This window comes from Montipora capricornis, chromosome 7 (assembly GCF_036669925.1).
Source record: "Montipora capricornis isolate CH-2021 chromosome 7, ASM3666992v2, whole genome shotgun sequence".
Classification (NCBI taxonomy): Eukaryota; Metazoa; Cnidaria; class Anthozoa; order Scleractinia; family Acroporidae; genus Montipora; species Montipora capricornis.
The window spans coordinates 31116034-31133191 of NC_090889.1; the positions used below are offsets into that span (position 1 = coordinate 31116034).

Here is a 17158-nt window from a genome sequence, read left to right on the forward strand (position 1 = left end):
ATTTGAAACAACAGTGGTTGTCAACGGTTACAAAAATTGACCTTCACTACGACTGCGCATAAATTGGAAGTGGCCAGAGTTCGTGTTGTTGGTGCTGACCAAAAGAAAAGCGGACTCTGTGGAGGAGATTGGACTGAGATGCGAAAACACAGTCGTTGCGCATGCTCACGTTCCTTTTTCAGCCCAGGCTGAAAAAATGATAGCGATTACAAGGATTTTCAGCCCGTTTTCGCGGGCTGAAAATCCTTATCAGGTTTAAGAAACCGGGCTAGGATTTTCAGCCCGGGCTGAAACCTTCTCCATGTAGTCGCAACGTTCATTTTAAGAGGATTTCTTTCAGGACCCGGGCTGAAACTCGCCATGTCATCGGGCCCTTGATAAGGTCACTGAGTTTAGTGTTCTTTAGTGTATCATGAAGCCAATAATTATAAGAAAACCCCGAACGTCCCCACGTATTCGAGTTTATTATCATCGTTTTATGATGTTGCGACATGTGTGGCCAAACGCACGCAACATATCGCAACAGGGTGGCCAAAACATACGCAACATGTTGTGCCCAACAATGTTACAAGATGTTGCGTTGAAATGTTGCGAGCGTTTGGCCAGGCCTTATTAGACTACAATTATTTTTCTTATACTTCTACTACTCACAAAAACAACTTAAAAACAAGTGAGCAAAATGAAGACGTTTTTAACTGACTCTCAGTCTGTGTATGTTCTTGAAACTCTGGTTAACCTTAGCCTGAACGTACTTATAAAAGAGATTTTTAGAAAAAAAAAGAGTATATATAACTACAATGTTGATCATGTAAACATTTTTCGAGGTACAGGAAAATGGAGAATTTCCTTTTAAATATTCTTCTGTAAGTGTTTCGATTTTCACTGAAGAAAAAGTTAATCTGACCGTTGGAAATCAGTCAAATCTTAATTTAGGGCAGTTCACGTAATCGGCGCCATTTTGAATGCCATTTCGCTATAAACCACAGGGAGGTGATTTTCACGTCATATCCTCTATTTTGGTGCACCAAAAAAACAAACCTCTCATTAGCTTCTTCGTACTCCGTACCAACCTTTTTTTTCTTTTTTCTTTTTTTTTCGCTAGATTGATCATCAGGCCAGACAGAGAGCTTAAAAACAGACTGGATCAGCAAAAAGGACTACAGATTCATTATGAAACACTTGACGCTGTTATTGAGGAGCAGGCGAAACGCAGTCGGTTAGTGCGCGGCTTTTGGAGCAAGAAGTCCCCAGCTCAATCCTCGGTTTAGCGTCTGTTTCGACTTTCCTCTGATCCGTGTAGCTGTAGCTTTAAATACCCGTAAAATGGAGCACTGACAGAGGGAGGGAGGAGGGGGGGGGGGGGTAGATAAAGGGCGGGACCGTCGGCTTCCATTGATACCAGCCTAGTAGCTGAAGGAATTACCGACTTTAAATAAAGTGACTTTACTTTTACCTACTGTAGCTACGTAAAACAGAAAATTTGTTCAAAGTCCCCAATCAACATCATTCGCTTCTTTGATTTAATTTTCTTGATACAGATCTTGTTAGTTGTCTTTTATTCATTGTAAAGAGTATATGTAACTAAAAAAATGTACTCCACGTATTGCCACATGACTTAGTTTATGAAAACCGTCCGCATATGCAAGCGAATAAGGTCTGATATCTATCGCTTCATAGTGATTAGAGCTTAGCCTAGTGGACCTGTTTTCAGGTCTCCAATCACAGATCCGTCAGTTCTCTTATTTGGCTCCGTGTCTCTGTAAAGATTCCACCTTCTTGGTTTGTGTTGGCCGAGCGCAATCTGGTACGAACCCCAAATGCATGGCTCTAAGACTCTCAGCCGACCAAAAGAAACGATGGGTTCTTAACGCCGTGCACGCGCAGAATCAATATAACACTATCTTCAGATTTCGCTTTCCGCTACAAACTAAGATGGTAGCTAAATTTGACATTCAAAGACTCAAAAGGACTGTGAACAGTGCACTTGAATTTAACTTCTCTAATATATTTTTTTCTAGTGCTCTTTTTTTTTAAAATTTGCGTTTCACTTCATTTTCAGTGATTGTCTTACCGTAAATTATTCTTTTCATTTTCTTGTTACCAGAAAGGGGGAGGGTGGGGGTAGGGGTGGAGATTGGCCTCACATACAAAATTGACAGAATGCTCTTCCAAACCTGTAAACTTGTCTTGTTTGGAGCCTTTCTTAACCCCACAGAAACCAAATTTAGGTAGTAGACTAGTAAGAAGTGTGTTTTCTCTGACTACGTTTTCCATGAAACTGGTTTTCCAGCATTTATTAACAAAAATCAGTGTTGTGCCAAACCTAATGACTGGTTAACAAGTGGGACGCAAGCAAATGCCCAATTGATATTCGTTGACGCTGTAGAAGTTTTTAACATGTATTGTCTTTCTTAAGGACAAATAAGCCGAAATCAACAACTTGATTCGTGTGCGCTAGGAGAGTCATCAGCTTCTGGCTTTCGTATGTTCCTCGTAGTTTTGCGTCGTACGTGTAAACCAGCCTTAAGAGATACGTCCAATATGAGATTTCCACGAAACACCCCTTAGAGAGACTAAAAAGCACTATTTGCCCCTTCCCCTACTTAATCATTTCTGAAAGGGTCCCCCTTTAAGAAATTATTAATTCATGGTCCAAAAGCTGGTCATGGGTACCACCGAATTTTGAAATTATTTGCTTTCTATCGGAAGAAATACTGTGCAAAGTTTGTCAATTTTTTTGCGGATAGACTCGGCCACCTGAGGCCTTCAATTGCAGGGTGAGGCTAAATCGCGTGGGTGGGTGGGTCGTGGGTAGGTGGGTCGTGGGTCGTGGGTCGTGTTTGTTTGAAGATGAAAAATGATATATATTAGCTCCCTCACTGCTCGGTCCAAATTTGTCTTAGGTCTTAGGTCTTGTCTGTTTCGAGAATTTCCAGTCGTTGATCAAAAAAAGGGTTAGGCTTAGGTTAGGGTTAGGGACCCACGACCCACGACCCACGACCCACGACCCACCCACCCACGCCGATTAGACAATCTCTCAATTGCAACCTTGGTTATTCAAGTATTGTTTTTATTTCACATTGTGTTTTTGAGAAATCGACTGACGAACTTAATGTCATTGTGGCAAAGGGAGATTGTAACAAATAGATTAACAAACAAATAGTCTATGTACTTTAAACTGATTTCTTAGGAATCAGAGGCAATGAATTGAGGCGATGTTTATTGACGTATTTTTTTTAATTAACACGAGACAATAAATAAAATGAAAATGAAACAAGTTCAATGTCCTTGTTATTCCCTTCACACGCCTAGAAATGCTTGTGCTCGAGCGTCTTGAGCTTTGTCATTTAATCTATATACCAGTGTGGTCTAGACACACGAGGCTTAACCTCTTCGTCCTAAGGATGAGGCCAAACTCAAATTCAGTGTACTTTATTTTAATAAGCGCAGTGGAAAACTAAAATAATGTTAAAAGTAAATAGATTGAGTCTTTCTCGCATATTTTCAGGTAAAACCTCTCTGCAGAGCATTTTTCAGAGCAGCAGACTAAAGATTAAAATTTAATAAGAAATGACTATCATAATTTTTACGATAATCAACGCAGATGTCTAGGTGGCACAGTTGGTAGTGTGCTAGACTATGGTGCGAGAGATCGCAGGTTCGAAGCCGAGCTGCTGGAGTATACGGCCCATGAAAGAAGGTAAGGGTGACTTGATAGTAGGCAAATAGGTTAACTAGATAGGTAGTTAAGCACAACTACGACGATAGGGGATAAATGATAGTAACAACATAAGGGAGGAGGGGGGGACTTAATGGGAATAGGGTAGTAGAGGAGGAAACGAGAACAGGGGAGAAGTGCTCAGGAGATGAGATGGGTGGGGATCAACAGGGAAAAGTTTTTTTTTTTTATGTTACAGTATTAGACAAAAATATTTTTTAAATGTCGCGGAAAGCAAATTCAACCAATTAGGTGGCAGGATTCCAGTCACGTGCCCAAAACTGACCAATCACAGCGCTAGTTTTTGTCTATTCCGCGAAACTACGTATGCTGAAAGTGATCCGCCAAAATTCTAGAAATTCTCGCTTCTTGATTGGTCAGTTTTTGGTCACGTGACCAAAGTCTTGCCATCTGATTGGCTAAACATGCTTCCCGCTTCCTTAACGATGAAAAGACATAATAAACAATGACAATTCCAATAAGAAGGTCCAAATAGTGTTGTTCGATAATTTCCTTTTGGGGCATCAAAGTTTCTTAACGTTGCTCCATCCAGATATTTCTTCTGCATTTCACTAGCTGTTCGGGGAAATTTCTGCAAGCGCCAATTTCATCTTGAATTCTAAGGAAAACAAATAGACAAGCAAACAAATTTATTATACTACAACCAAAAACTAGAATAAATTAACACAATAATAAATTGGTCATTGCTTCAATGCTTTGCAAGTCATTGCAAGCTATTATTAGCTGTTATTTCACCAAATACATCCTTATTTTTGAGATCATTAAGGCAGAAACGGCCAACGAAAACAAATTTCGTCAAATGTTTTTGACGCCCATATTGCTATAGCAGAGGAATGATGGAGAAAAATTACTTTCTGAAATGAATTTTTGAAACATTAGCAGTGCAAATAACCTCGTACTGAATGGCCTGTACAAAGGCGCGGAATCAATAAACAATAATGATTAAACAATGGTTGGATAGTGTCACAATCTAGTTCATACGGAAGATATCTGTTTACAAACATTGCTTTTGTTATTCAAATGTGCCAACCACTGGAACAAAAGACCCCTTGTTTCGATAGCCAATGAGGCTCTGGTTGGCACATTAATGACAATAAGTGACGTCAACGATATCTTCCATCAGTATTGCTTTTGTTTAAGCGAACCATTCCATTGTCTTCACTTCAATTTATTCCACTTTACCAGTTAAATTTTTAAGTCGTTAGAATGATAGAGAGCATATATAGTACATACCTTCAAAAGTCGTCCCAAATGTTGTGGAATTGAACTCTTGATCTCGCTTGTGTCCGTTCGTTCGCCTGAATGGATCCTCTTTCGTGAAGGGAGTTTTTCCATCACGTCACCAGTAGGCATATTGGTTTTCTAAAACAAAAGGCAAAAATTAAGGGCGCGTTCGATTGACCCTATTCCGGAATAAGAATACGTGGAGTGATGATTAAAACGATATCATTGGCACGTTTCGAAGCAGCAAGGATAATAAAAATATGTTTAAAATAGCATTTTAGCAAGTGCTTGACAATTTCAATATGAATCTCCGTAAAAACGAAGGATTTCTAACTTATATTCCATGTATTCCTATTCTGGAATACGGTCAATCAAACCCGCCCTTAATGAAAAAGAGTTAAATTCCCAAAAGAACCTTTTTCTCTCGCAATATGGCCTTCTTTTCTTTGTTTTCTTCCCATCATCGGCTGCCATGATGTGGACATGTAACAAATTCTTTCGAATTTTGCCCAGTCAAGCGCTTCGATAAAATCGGCCGTATAAGCTATAACCTATAGCTAAACAATGTTGACCGGTCTATGTGACAGTAACACAACAGGTCTTATTCAATAGAAGGCACAAAGCGGCACCCATTGTTTGTAAGTCGTTAAATTTTGTATTGTTTCTTTAACTGTTCACTATTGTTCAAGCGATTACCAAAACAAAGAAATGGCCTCCAAATTGGGACGTGAGATGAGGCTGTTCAGCATAAAGACAAATAAAATTGTAACTGACTACAATAAGCATGAGGCTTGCACCAAATTCTGATTGGCATAACAAAAGATTCAACATTTCAGACTTCAACAATAACAATGACGCATATGACGTCAATCAACAAATAACGGAAGCCATATTGGTTTCTAGCCTTGAGCCCAAACTCCTTCCCTTTTCATACCTTGCCGAAAGGAAAAGAGAGAGCCTGGGTTCGAAACTGCTTTATGGCCTAAACTAGTCCGATGGGAATAGAGGTAAATAACATCTTAAGTCACCATTAAAAACATTGCTGCTAAATAAGAGCAAAACATGATACAATATTATTGTACATGATCATTTAAAGCTGTATTTCTCACCTGCGGAAGCGTTACATCTTTTCAACACTCTAGTGATGATCAAGGTTCTGTAAAACCAAAGATGAAGGATCAGATAGACCGTAATTCGTGCCTCGCTCCAAAAAGCGTGAGCAAACAGCATAATGTAAATCGATGACGTAATTGTCTGTGATTGGTTCCAAACTTGCAATGCATTATTCATGAAAAATTCGTGAATTTGCCAGAATCTGCTTTCTCTTTGTTGTGTGAAGATGTCTTCGAGATACGCCTTTTAATTTTAATTTTGAAGCTCGAAGAAGACTGCTTGGCGAAGAAAATTAGTGCGACAGGCCACCTTGGGGAAACCTTTAAGTCAAGGTAAGCTTCACCTACACTGAAAACGTTTTTCCGCTTTTTTTGCGATAAAAACGACAAGCTAAGCAAAGAAATATCATGAGTGTTCGCACGTGCTCCAAACTCTCCTCACGTACACGTACAAAATTGTAAATTCAACTCTAAAGGAAACTCAAGTCTTCCTAAAATTCAAAGTAAAAGTAATTTTCAAATAAAAGCGCTCCAAGGGCACTGCTTGTTAAAATCTATAATTTTCTTCTTGACTCAGCGCATTGCAGCATAAATTGTTTAGTCTCCCAGGACAAGAATTTTGAAAATCATGTTGGCTAATAAAGTGACATAAAAAATTTGACATTCGCAAACAAAAATTATGTGGTACTTTTGATTGCATATTTTAAATTAATAAGCTTCTTCTGATCTTTTTTGTTTGCAGTCAAATATCAGTTCTCAGAATACATGGAGACGGACGGCCAGGCAACGGATTTTCATGCCATACTGCCATTTTTAAGGTAAATATTTCTTATATTATGAACAGTTCTCGATTAGTTTTTTTTTTTATTTAATTTGTGTACATGTCGTATATTTAACCTGTTCTACCTTATATTAATTTCAGGAAACCATCAAAGTGGACAGCGAGTGCAACACAAAAGACTTGATGGTTCTGTCAGAAGTGAATTCGATAAAGCTAAGAAAGGTTATCATATTATTATTGTTTTAAATGGTGGCTTAGCATAGTGTAGCAGCTTTCTAAGAAACAGCTTGCTATCAATACAGACGAAAGATCATCATTTGGACAGTGCCTGGAGTTTCCACTTGACTTAGAGTAACAGAACTTGGGAGGAGAAGCAAATGAGAAGCAAGAGGAAAACATTTTCACAACCAGAGGGACAATCAAACTTGAGATCTACATTGAAATCGGAAGCCATTGCTAAGTTTAAAATAGTATTTTTGCAAGCCACCATTACAACTTTGAGCGATTTTTTCTTTCCAGTTTCGTACTCGGCGCAAGACAAATTCATGGATGAAAGTGTTTCGCTTAGGTACGGGCGTTGATCAAAATTCATTGGAAGTTAAAAACGATTCTGCTGGCAAAGCGCGATAAGAGAACCCTTTTCTATGATCGCTCAATGTTGATATTTCAATATTATATATTACGTTACTATAAGTTAATATAACGGAAAGGATGAGATTTTTAAGGAGGCATTGATAGATGACATTGGCTAAACATAATATAACGCAAGCGCATAGGGTGCTTACAACAGAAAACATAGTCTCACAACAGTACATACATATACTGAGACACAGGTGCGCAAGAGTACATACAAACACTGAGACAAAGGCACACAAGAGTGCATACAAACACTTAGAGACAAGGTCAAAAAAGCACATAGAAACACCGAGATACAGGCGCACAAGAGTACATACAAACACTTAGACACAGGCGTACGAGAGTAAATAGAAACAATTAGACAAAGCACGCTAGAATACATACAAAAAGACATCGGCGTGCAAAAGTTCATAGACGCACTGAGACACAGGTGCACAAGAATAGACGCAAACTTAGACACAGACACGCATCAATACATACAATAGACACAGGCGCGCAAAAGTGCATAGAAACACTGCGACACAGACGCGTAAGGTACATAAACACTGAGATACTGGCGCACAAGAGTGCACGCGAACACTTAGACACAGGCGCGCAAAGGTACATACACTTGGACATGGATGCGCAAAAGTACATAGAGACACTTGAGACACAGGCGCACAAGAGTACATACAAACAATTAGAAACAGGCGCCCACAAGTACATAGAAGCACTGAGATACAGGCGCACAAGAGTGCACGCGAACACTTAGACACAGGAGCGCAAAGGTACATACACTTAGACATGGATGCGCAAAAGTACATAGAGACACTTGAGACACAGGCGCACAAAAGTACATACAAACACTTAGAAACAGGCGCCCACAAGTACATAGAGGCACTGAGATACAGGCGCACAAGAGTGCACGCGAACACTTAGACACAGGCGCGCAAAGGTACATACACTTAGACATACATAAAGACACTGAGACACAGGCGCACAAGAGCACATACAAACACTTGAGACACAGGCGCGCAGAAATACACACTGAGACACGGATGCACAAGGGTATATACAGACACTTAGACACAGGTGAACAAGAGTACATACAAAAACTTTGAGACAGACGAACATGATTACATGTTAACACTTAGACGCAGGCACGCAAGATTGCATACAAACACCTAGAAATAGGCACAAAGAGACATGCAAACACTGAGACACAGGCGTGCAAGAGAACATCCAAACACTTGACACAGGAGCGCAAGAGGACATAAAAACACAGACAAAGGCGAACAAGTGTAAATACAAACAACAGGTCATTTCCGAGTTTGTGCCTGCCTCCTCTTCGAAGCGAGTCTAAGTGCAAAGTTTTTTTTATGAAAACTATTTTTCATTCATATGTAAAGTAGAACTAATTACCATCACAAAAACTTCGCACTTAGACTCGCTTTAAAGAGAAGGCAGACATGAACTCGGAAATGGCCTATTAGACACAGGGCACAAGATTACATACAAACAATTAAACACAGGCGCGAAAGGGTATACGTACATACGAACCCTTAGACAAAGGCGCACAAGAGTAAAAAAGCTAATACACAGGCCTACAAGAGTACATAGAAACAATTAGACACAGGCACGCAAGAGTACATACAAACCTTAGACAAAGGAGCACAAGAGCACAAACGCTAATACACAGGCTTACAGTAAGACTTCGTACAGACACTAAGGCGCATAAGTGCATAAGAGTACGCGCGAACACCAAGACACAAGCGCAAAAGTATTACAAACAGACAGCAAGACACAAGTTTATCAAAGTACCTACAAATACTCGTACTCGCGTGAACGACAATACGTGTTATTATTTTCACAAAGACAAACAATAGAATACGAAGACACAAGCAAATTTGTAACTTAAACGGTCAAATACTGCAACACATGCAACCATAAGACTGTAGACAAACGGTAACGTACCCTGCGCACAAGAGGGAACAGAAACATTCACCTACGACCATATATTAGAACACATACAGACTTTGAAATAGGGACACAAGAGTGGAAAATTGAAGTGATCCTCGCAATTATCTGGACAATTTAAGCAATAGTCTCTTTATAGACAATTGGCTCCAACGGGAGTCGAACCCATGACCTCTGCGACGCAAATTTCCCTTTCGTAAACGGTCGTTGCCATTTGAAACGGTTCTTGCCACTTTCCAGAACGGTCGTTGCCATTTGAAACGGTCGATGCCATTTATAACGGTCGACTACACACTTCACTTCAAAGAAAATTAAAAGAAACAAACTAAGAAAAAATATTAACAAAAATTAAGACAAAAAGAACATTTATAAAAGAAAAACTGGAGGAAAAAAAGAGTCCGAAAATTTCAAGACTCGAACTCGGGTTCTTAGCCCTCACCCTAAACAGAACCCTAACCCGAACCCTAACTCATATGACCAGCGAGACACAACTCCCAGTAACTGCAACCTTTTGAGTTCTTAGACCTAATGAGTGTAATTCAGAGCTAAAAAATGGCATCGACCGTTTCAAATGGCAACGACCATTTCAAATGGCAACGACCGTTTACGAAACGGAAAGAAACCTCTGCGGCGCCGGTGCAATGCTCAACCAACTGAGCTATGAAGGCACTCAGTCGATGGAGCATTTCTTTCGGACACGAGTATATACAACGAAGAATCTATTTTAAAAGAGCAACTGCAAAGCCAAAACAACGAGCTAAAGATGCGCAATAGAAACAGTAAGACCCGGGATCACAAGAGACAACTAGGAAGAGTTGCCAAGGCGTCCATTTAAACACCATGGTGAAATGAATTTAAGTGCGTACAGTCGCTAAGACGCAGGGAAACAATCTTGGTACAAACTCTTAAGACTGAGGCACAGGATAGAGTTTACATAACTTTACTGAGACAAGGCGCAAAAAGACAATACATAATTACTTGACCCCCCCCCTCCCCCCACCACCCCAGTACGCATTAGACGACACGCAGATATGCAGAAACAGATGCACAATACATTTTAACTTTAACTTGAATGCACAGACTGGCATAGGAATACGAACGAACTACAATACTGCGCACAACACTATCGACAAATACTGCGCAAGGCGCGCGAGCAAAACTCGCATGATGCACAAAATAAAAGCAAAGATCATTTTGCATTGCTTAATGATATTTTAAGGCAGTGCGCAATAATGTCTGTAAATGGGTATATATATTATCAATGCCTCCTAAAATCTCTACTTCTCGCTCATTAAATCATAATAACAGATGAGAAAACTGCAATGTCTAAATAACGAGCAAATGGATTTTCTAAAATCGGGCATTTTCTTTCAATATTTTGATCAAATAGGGAAATTAAGACAAAGCGCAAAAGCAAACACAGTGACAGACAAAGGCGCACAAGAGTACACGCAACCCTTAAGACACATACACGAAACAGAAGGACAAGAGTTCACACAAACAATGAGACAAAGGCGCAAAAGAGAACATACAATCAGTAAGACACAGGAGCACTACGCAGATACAAACACCAAGACACAGATGCACAAGACTACATACAAACATTAGGGAGCTTAAGCACGCGCGTTTTTGAGATGCGGACGGCAACCGGAAGTGAGGTTTTTTCCCTTCTATCTTTACACAACCACGTTTACATTGCAGAGTATCTTTTCTCCATTAGAGATGATTAGTATAAAAATCTTGGAGACACCACCGTCCCGGCACGTGAAATGATCTCTTCCGGTTGCCATCCGCGTCTCAAAAATGCGCTTGCTTCAGCTCCCTACTAAGACACAGAGACGCAAGACTACATACAGACACAAAGACGCAGATACACAATAGTAGATACGAATACTAAAACACAGATGTACAAGACTACACAATGTCATAGACTGACACCGGTGCAAACAAGAGCATACAATCAGTAAAGACAAAGGAGCACAACGCAGACGCTAATACAAAGGCTCAAACGAAAGAGTACATACATAGACTTAAAATAGGCAAACAAGCGTAAACCCAAATACTATGGCAAAGGTGCACAAGAGTACAAATATTAAGACACGGGCGCATAAGTACATGAGCACAATAGGCCAGTTTCGTATTCTAACGGTTGGGCTGGATCTAGCATGAAATGGAGGCTAATGTCGGCAAATTAATTTGCATTTGAAAATATTTGCCCGCATTAACCTCCATTTCATGCTAGATCCAGTCCAGCCGTAAGAATTCGAAAATGGTCTATTGAACAAACGCGTAAAAGAGTACACACAAACATTAAGACACAGACACAACAGAGTACATAGAAACACTACAGCATAGATCCATGAGTACATAAAAACACTAAAGAAGGGTACACCAGAGAGTCTACGAAAACACTCAGCCCGAGGGAAACAAGAGTAGTCACAAGCATTGAGACACGGGCGAACAACACAGCGCATAGACACTAAATCAAAGGACAAACGGCTACATACAAACACCAAACATTTGCCTAACACTACGTGCAATCACTTACACAAAGGACCAAAGAAAAAACAAAGAATAAGAAATAGTCGAGCACGAATACATGCGAAACTATTACATAAGCGCAAAAGAACAGACGCAAACATCAAGAAAAAGGAGCTCAAGAGTACACAAAACAGTAGAAGGTGGGCACACAACAATTTTCCCAAACACTTGGACATACGTGCACAAAATTACGCACGATCCCATAGACATAGGTGCGCAAGAGTACACACAACCATTCTGAAAAAGGCACACGACAGTACACAAAAAAACACTTAATACACAAGCGCAATGGGATAAATACAAACACGTGGACAAAGTCGTTCGAGAGTACATACAAACACTTTGAAATTGGCGCACAAGAGTGCACGCACGCACAAGCATAAATTCTTAGTCCTAGACGCGCACGTACATAACAGTACACGCAAACGCTTCAACACGGACGCTTAAGAGTACACGCAATCACCAAGAAACATGCGCATAAAAGTTTTTCTAACAAGTTAGGTCGGATGCCGGGTGTTAAGATTCTTGAAAATGATTAAAAGGTAACATTCAAAAAGTGTCTTATAATAAGCTCTGTATTTTCAAAGACCGTTAACAGGCATTGCAGTTTTAATCTCAAACTTTGGAGGAAAAGACCCTTTCTGGTTGTCACTGGTTTTAAGAACACAGAGCTTAGGCGACGCATTTCACCCAGTAAAATAAGTTTCTGTTTCTTTGCGCATTTTTCTAGCGTTTACGAGCTCAAGCTTTCTCTGCGTAGGTTTTGCGCATTGAAAATCAGTGTGAGGTAGAAAGGGTCATTATCTTTTAATAAACATGGCAGCTAAGAAAATAAGAGACAAAAGCGTAGTTTTCGGCGCAATTTTTTCACAAGAAAGAGAAGCTTCCATATAGTTGCAAGCTTAACGCATATTTTTCGTCTACAATATTAATCTCCCCACTAAAAGCAAACATGTTTTACCATTCTTTCCGCAAAAGCCACGTAAACTTGGGAGAAGTAGCAGTAATTTGGACCCACGGCCGTGATGTGAGGGGCATGGGTCACAAACTGCTATGCATTGCAAAGCAGTTTGTGACCTAAAATCAAGAATAGACTTATGCTCTCACATCACGGTCAAGGGTCCAAATTACTGCTAGTTCTCCCAAGTTAACGTGGCTTTCACGGCACAGAAAAAGTGAGACATATGTTTGCTTTGGATGTTGAGATTTATATTAGGAACGAGAAATATTCAAGTTTAGGTGCACTTTCATTATGCGCAATTTTTAGATTTCATTTTTCCCCCAGCGGTTTTGCAATAGAATGTGTTCGTAGCTTGCCATGTTGATTTTAAGATCCTCCTAGTGTTTGCCATCTCGTGCTAGAATTCCTTTTCTCTTGGAAAGTTCTTCAAGTGTTGTAATAGATTTAAATAGAAAATCACTAAATTTTTTTGTACGAAATGGTATAACATTTTTTCATTGGTTATTTTTTAAGCTAAGGTCTTTATACTTATTTTGCGATAATTTTTGTCAGGGGAAACGCTGTGCAAATTGTGTCAACTTTTCCCGCCAAAAAACTTAGAAAAATACGGGCGCTTTAAATACGCATGCGCCAATTTTTTTTTTAAAAAAAAGGAATGATTAAAAGAGACAATAAAAGTGTTAAGATTATTTATTGCATCGTTTTATTATATCATAATGTTTTGACTGGGTGTAAACTATAATTATTCTTTATATGAAAAGAAAATTGTGATATTTTTTTAAAAAAATACGGCGCATGCGTATTTGGGACGCCGTATTTTTTCTAAGTTTTTTGGCGGGAAAATTTGCCAAGGTCAACCAAGGTGATGTAACATACATGTCAAGTGTGTAGAATGCTTTAATAAATCTCGTATGAGCATAAACTGGAACTTGGTTTGCTAAGTTTAATGTTCTAACAGCAAGACATGAAGAATGCCTCTTTCCAAGCAACAAATTTAAAGTTAAATTGGTGAAAATACTGCTTTATTTTAACCGTTGTCGGACAAAAATTAAACCCAATTCAAGCCTTTGAGAAAAGGGAATTCGATTATTGCTTAATATGGTTCATTTTATTTCCTTCGAGGCTGCGCCCAGGAAATGAAAGATCACAAAAAAAGCAATAATAGAATTATCCTCTCTTAAATGCTCAAATCTGTTTTTCTTTTTGTCCGACAAAAAGCAATATTTTCAACAAGCTAACTCCTATCTGCTGTAGGAGATGAGGATTCCTTCACAAATACAAACGGTACAATTCGCTTGGCAAAATTGGTGCACCCAGAAGGGGAAACAAGTCTGTATGAAACACTTTAATTTGCGAGCTAAGCAGTAGCAAGACTAATTTATCACTCTTTCATCCTGGTTAAAATTAGCTTGCCGAGCCCTAAAAGCGTGCGTTAAGTTGAAGAAAAGTTATTGCTTCTAAACGATGTCTGAGACTTTATTAGCGCAACGACGAAAGAGTGTTGAAAAAGATGTGTAAGAAACGCAAAAAAATCTATAGGGGGATTTCGTGAGCAAAAGTATACTACTTGCAGCGAATTGTACCGTTATGTAATTACGTAATTGAAACTTGCGCGCTGTTGTAAACAGTGCAACCCAGATATAGCTAACACACTTATATTAAGCCTGATACGAAAGGAATTTGGAACTATCGACTGTAAAGAAGCATTAAATTGATAGAATCTTGGGCTTGTAATTTTAAAGTTGTCCGACAAAATCCATTTCCGCGTTTAAAAAGACAGTTGTCATCATCACTATATTTTCCTTTTCAATTTTCATAGCGCCGCCATTTTGGACTTTGTGACGTCACACAATTGTCTCCATCGTTTTCACTCCGTGAGAAACAATGGAGGCGACAGAATGACGCTATAAAGTACATAACGACGGCGCCCAGAAATTGTAAAACGAAAATTCAAAAGCTGAAATAACGTTTGTCTCTAGTCTAGCAACAATTTAAAGCTAAATGAAGTGATTTATTTTCCGATGTTGACTCGGGGATACTCGGGAAAAACCGAGTGCTCCCGAACAAGAATCGAACCTACGGCTTTCCGATTACTACTTCGGATGCTCCACCACTGACTCGTGGGAGACCAGAGCATTGAACTAGGTTCGACTCCTGCGAAAGAGCACTCGGCTTTTTTCTCCGAGTATTCCCGAGTTAACATCGGAAAATAAAGCTCTTCATTTCATCCACCGCAGGGTTAACAAGAAACATGATCTCTTTCAGTATAATTTAAAGCTAATTCCTCTATATTATTAGTTTGAATGATATATGAATTAATGAATCCTATCTGGTTTGAAATATAAGTGACAAGATCGAAAACAGTAAACTCGCTGAAAAAATCAAGAGGCAACAGAATGTCTTAATTCTCTTCCAAAATCTGACGTAACTATGGCAGCTGATGCTTAACATTTTGGTAGGCACAAGCTGTGGCATTTGCTGTCTGGACTGAACAAGAATAAGTTCGTTTCGTTTCGTCTCGTTTCGTCTCGTTTCGTCTCGTTTCGTCTCGTTTCGTCTCGTCTTGTCTCGTTTCGTCTCGTCTTGTCTCGTTTCGTTTCGTTTCGTCTCGTTTCGTCTCGTTTCGGTCCGTCTTCTATTGTCAAATGTCTGTGGTTTTATAATAGGTTAATTTTGACCAATTTCTTTCTTGTTTGTCGGATTAACGTTGTCCGTAAGTTCCGTTTGTACACGGTGTCGGATTGTTAGTAGCGTTTCGGTGGCCTTTGTTTTGAAATGATAAATCAGTTTTCAGGGGATAGACCTTGCTTGGATTCAGTCTAGGATGGAATAGTGAGATGCATCGTTTCCTCTGCTAGCCTGGCAACAGCTCTGGCGAATCTGCAATTAGTTGTCTCCTGATACTGTGCCTGCAATGCTGTCCGCTTGAAAAACAGAGAGAACTGGCCGAAGGCCACTATCTTGTGTCATTTCTTGGCGCAGTCTCATATTTCATTAGACTAAAATTGTCGAATACTTTCAGGTAATTCCACTGCATCCGATAAAATCGACGCCCAAAGATATATGACAGTATTGGGAAAGATGCGAACTCTACGTGACATAGCTTCGGCATATGGGAAAACAGTAATTCCTCTGATAAGGGAAACGCATCTTCTCACTCCAGTAGCTTGAAATATTTGCACAAGTAAGGATAGCGCGACGTCCATCACACTAGAACGGACAATTGCGATCATTTGCAAAGAACTTGAGAAAGCAAGCCTTGGCGAATGCCCAGTGAGGGAAGTCAGACGCCCAAGTTCTGGCGATATCCAGCGGAAAGTTCATGCATGCCGTATTTTGGACAGGTGGTAAAGATAGGACCGCTGGTGTTTTCCTTGTCTATTCGGATGAATTTGGCCAATTCCCGTAAACGATTGAATCAGGACAACCTGAGTCTTACTTGATGGCAGCGAGAAACAGTCGACGGAGAAATCTTCGACAGAGAAATCTTCTACAGATAACTTCGGAGACGGTACAATTGTTCTAGGCGATTTCGACGATCGCGTTGGCAAAATTTGCTTTTCTAGCCATCTGTCTTTGAAAGCATGGAAAAGGAAAAAAAATACTTATAATGGCTAGAAGAAGGTGGAATTTTGCTTCTGCTTTTATTGATGGAAAGTTTCTGTATCTTTCATCTCAGGAACCAGCTTAAGAACACCAGGCAAAGTATGTGTTCCACACAATGGCTTCAAATTGACCAAGTTTACTCCTTCAGAAGACTCCATTAATTATCAAAGAAAAGAGTGGCGCGCTTCGCGCTTCGCGCTTCGTGCTTCTTCCTTCTCCAAGGGACATCAAGGAAAGATGGGTTGAACACTTCGACAAGCTTCAAGACCTAACCACCAATGTTGTATGGAGCTAGCATACTTGACGAAATCGAACAGCGTCCAGTCATGTGCCAATTAAACCGGAAGAGCTCCAAACAGCAAGTATACCACGCGCAGAAAGAGCCCGGACACAGATTGAATGCTACCAGAGTCTCTAATTTACCGCGGTCGTCCTCTTGCATCATTCCTGTTAACTATCTTCAATTTATTTTGGATGCAAAATTTGCCAGCAGAATTTATCAAAGCGGCGTTTGTAGCATCTACTGTGACATATATCTTCTGTTCTTGTGGTAGCCAAGATATTATAGTCGTTATATTGCAAGGCCTTCAATGTTACGCAGA

At 39.8% G+C, this 17158-nt stretch overlaps 2 long non-coding RNA genes across 2 annotated transcripts; one reads left to right on the forward strand and one right to left on the reverse strand.

The window, feature by feature from the left end:
• Positions 1-2997: 2997 nt before the first annotated feature.
• LOC138057823 (uncharacterized) lies at positions 2998-6163 on the reverse strand. Its single transcript, XR_011133725.1, has 3 exons — positions 6073-6163; positions 4973-5101; positions 2998-4337 (listed from the first exon to the last, which is right to left on the reverse strand). It is a non-coding gene; the product is annotated as an uncharacterized lncRNA (long non-coding RNA).
• Positions 6164-6282: 119 nt separating this feature from the next.
• LOC138056364 (uncharacterized) lies at positions 6283-7488 on the forward strand. The gene is made up of 3 exons (XR_011133428.1): positions 6283-6408; positions 6818-6893; positions 6998-7488. It is a non-coding gene; the product is annotated as an uncharacterized lncRNA (long non-coding RNA).
• Positions 7489-17158: the final 9670 nt, after the last annotated feature.